The sequence below is a fragment of the Rana temporaria genome, chromosome 7 (assembly GCF_905171775.1).
Source record: "Rana temporaria chromosome 7, aRanTem1.1, whole genome shotgun sequence".
NCBI lineage: Eukaryota > Metazoa > Chordata > Amphibia > Anura > Ranidae > Rana > Rana temporaria.
Genome location: NC_053495.1, coordinates 126,766,340 through 126,769,890, shown reverse-complemented (window position 1 = coordinate 126,769,890; position 3,551 = coordinate 126,766,340). Strand labels below are relative to the sequence as shown.

Here is a 3,551-nt window from a genome sequence, read left to right as displayed (position 1 = left end):
AGAACAATTCAGTGTCAATGCCAAGGAGATGGGGGAGGGAGGGGGGTGTGGAGGCCCGACAGCCAATCGGAGTTGGAATGAACCATTGCTCAGCTGTCAGAGCAGGGGGCGGAGCGCCAGACCATCTGAACGATCCTACAGGGACACCGTTTTTATGAACCTGTCGCTAGCAATGTGAGCAGCCATTTTCTTGGCTAGAAAAAGATCAGGAGACCGTCATCAATAATACAAATTTCATTCAATGAGGCTTTTACTTCGAATATTGCGAAATCCTTACTAGTCCTTATATGAATAATGCATCTAGATGTGGGTGCAACATAAACCTGGGTACAAATAAGTCTAAGTAGTTATAATAAACATATTGTTGTACGGTGTTCTTATTTATTGGTTACTTAACTTTATTGGAATGTCAATATATATATAGAGAGAGATATATAAACAGGTTTTTAGTACATAATTGGAGTGCATAGCGCGATTTCCCCTGGCAGTGGCAGGGTTAATGAGTGACAGGAAGGGGCGGGCTCAGGGTGACAGGAGCCACACCGGTGTTCATTGCACTTCTATTCACTGGACAGGGCCGACTGATCGGGGACTGGTGGGTGCTGGAGGCTTTCATCATACACACACCATGCATATGTATATATGTATAGAGAGGGTTTTATCACACAGACCATGTGTATATATATATATATATATATATATATATATATATATATATATATATATATACAGGGAGGCTGCTACAATACTCGGGTTATGGGCTGTGCAGCCATAATCACAGATCCCCACTCATATGTGAGGGTGTGCATACACACCGATCAGCCATAACATTATGATCATTGGCAGGTAAAGTGAACAACATGAATTACTCTGTTACAATGGCATCTGAAAGTGGGTGGGATATATTAGGTAGCAAGTGAACATGTTGTCCCTAAAGCCCTAAAGTTGATATGTTGAGAGCAGAAAAAAATGGGTAAGTGTATGGATTGGAGTGACTTTGCCTAATTGCAACGGGTCAGAGCATCTCCAAAATTGCAGTTCTTGTGGGATGTTCCAGGTCTGTAGTGTTCAGGACTAAGGATGAGCTCCGGCGTGTTCGCAAAGTCCACGTGCAGAGCCCGCCAGGAAGTCGGCACGGCACTGCGCTAATCGCAGGCAGTGAGACATTGTCCCGAATGCTCGGCTGCAGAGATTGAGAAATGTCTCCTTGCCTGTGATTAGCGCAGCGCAGTGCTGACTTCCTGGCGCGCTCTGCACGTGGACTTTGCGAACGCGCCCCTGGGCTCATCCTTGGGACCTACCAAAAGTGGTCCAAGGAAGGAACAGGGTCATGGGCTGATTGATGCCCATGGGGTGCGAAGGCCAGCCTGTGTAGTCTGATACGGTAGAGGAGTTAATGTGGCTCAAATTGCAGAAAAAGTTAATGCTGGTTCCGATAGGTTTCAGAACATACATCGGTTTGATTACTAAAGCCTCGTACACACGATCGGTCCATCCGATGAGAAAGGTCCGAAGGACCGTTTTCATCGGTTGATCGATGAAGCTGACTGATGGTCTGATGTGCCGACACACCATAGGTTAAATAACCGATCGTGTCAGAACGCGGTGACGTAAAACACAACGACGTGCTGAAAAAAACAAAGTTCAATGCTACCAAGCATGCGTCGACTTGATTCTGAGCATGCGCGGGTATTTAACCAATGCTTTTGCATACTAACGATCGGTTTTGACCTATCGGTTAGGCGTCCATCGGTTAAATTTTTTTAAGCAAGTTCCTATTTTTTTTGACCGAAGGTTAACTAACCGATGGGGCCCACACACGATCGGTTTGGACCGATGAAAACGGTCCATCAGACCATTCTCATCGGATGGACCGATTGTGTGTACGCGGCCTAAAACTGGAGAGTGCAAAATCTGGTGCAGCTGTGCATGGTAGAGAAACGGCTTCTAACTTCAGCTTGTTCAATGAAGGCTTGACATAGAAACCAATCAGCTTCCATTTTTTTATTTTTTTTTATGTAGAGCTGCACCAGATGTTGTACTCTCCAGTCTTAGTAAATCAACCCCACTGTGCATAGTGGGACTGCGTGGCTGCAGACTGGTCATGGTGCCCATGATCACCCTTGCCCACAACCAACGAGCATGTAAGCGTCAGAACTGGACCGCAGAGCAATGGAAGAAGGTGTCTTCAAATTCTTCAGCTCTCAATCCATCAAGCATTTGTGGGATGTGCTGGAAAAACAAGTCCAATCCAGGGGCGGACTGACTATTCGGCACTGTCCCAGGGCCCCATGCCACTAGGGGGACCCATCAGGGTTGCCAGCCTCGGTAAAATCAGGGACGGTATGTAAAAATCTGTGTTTTAAAAAAAATCCCAAGATTATAGCTGCCCTGCCTCTCCAGAACCTTTTCAGTGTGTGTATGTGTATTCTCTGTGTGTATGTATACTGTGTATGTATACTGTATGTTTGTGTGTATACTGTGTGGCCCCATAATCTCCTATTGCCCTGGGGCCCCATAATCTCCTATTGCCCTGGGGCCCCATAATCTCCTATTGCCCGGGGGCCTCATAAACTCCTATTGCCCGGGGGCCCCATAATCTCCTATTGCCCGGGGGCCCCATAATCTCCTATTGCCCGGGGGCCCCCATAATCTCCTATTGCCCGGGGGCCCCCATAATCTATTGCCCGGGGGCCCCCATAATCTCCTATTGCCCGGGGGCCCCCATAAACTCCTATTGCCCGGGGGCCCCCATAAACTCCTATTGCCCGGGGGCCCCCATAATCTCCTATTGCCCGGGGGCCCCCATAATCTCCTATTGCCCGGGGGCCCCCATAATCTCCTATTGCCCGGGGGCCCCCATAATCTCCTATTGCCCGGTGGCCCCCATAATCTCCTATTGCCCGGGGGCCCCATGAGTTGTCAGTCCACCCCTGGTCTGATCCATGGAGGCCCCATCTCACAACATGATCTGCTGCTGTTGGTTTGGTTCCAGATACCACGGCAAAACACGAGAGGTCTTCTGGAGTCCATTTTTTTTTCGACAGGTCAGGGCTGTTTGGTGGCAAAAGGGGGACCTACGGTGGGTGGTCATGTTATGGTCGATGGTCACAATGTTACGGCTGATCAGTGTATACTTTAGATTGCAGACATACGTATATAAATATATATGTACCTTGGGGTACACTTTATATTAGTAATGCTCTCAAGAATCCTGCAGATGCAATTAGTCAGGCAGTACCTTCATAGTTCATCCTTTGTATTATTTATTCTTTTATTACAGGTATTTATATGGTGGTGACAATTTTGCAGCTTTACGTACTGTGCATTCACTTCAGTCCCAGCACCAAGGGGCTTATGCCTCGTACACACGGAATTTCCAATGGAAAAGGTCAGACGGAATTTTTTCATTGGATATTCCGACCGTGTGTATGCCCCATCAGACTTTTTCTATCGGAAATTCCGACGGAGTTAGAAAGAGAACATGTTCTCTTTTTTTTTTTCCGATGGAAATTCCGTTCGTCACGCATGCTTGGAAACAATTCGACGCA

At 47.3% G+C, this 3,551-nt stretch overlaps 1 protein-coding gene across 1 annotated transcript in view; it reads left to right on the top strand.

Moving 5' to 3' along the window:
* The first annotated feature begins 495 nt into the window (after positions 1–495).
* Positions 496–3,551, top strand: part of RTCA (RNA 3'-terminal phosphate cyclase) — a 49,063-nt gene continuing 46,007 nt past the window's right edge. Inside the window, exon 1 of the mRNA XM_040359942.1 lies at positions 496–595. The gene's annotated coding sequence lies outside the window, so the exon portion shown is untranslated. The remainder of the gene's footprint in view (positions 596–3,551) is intronic.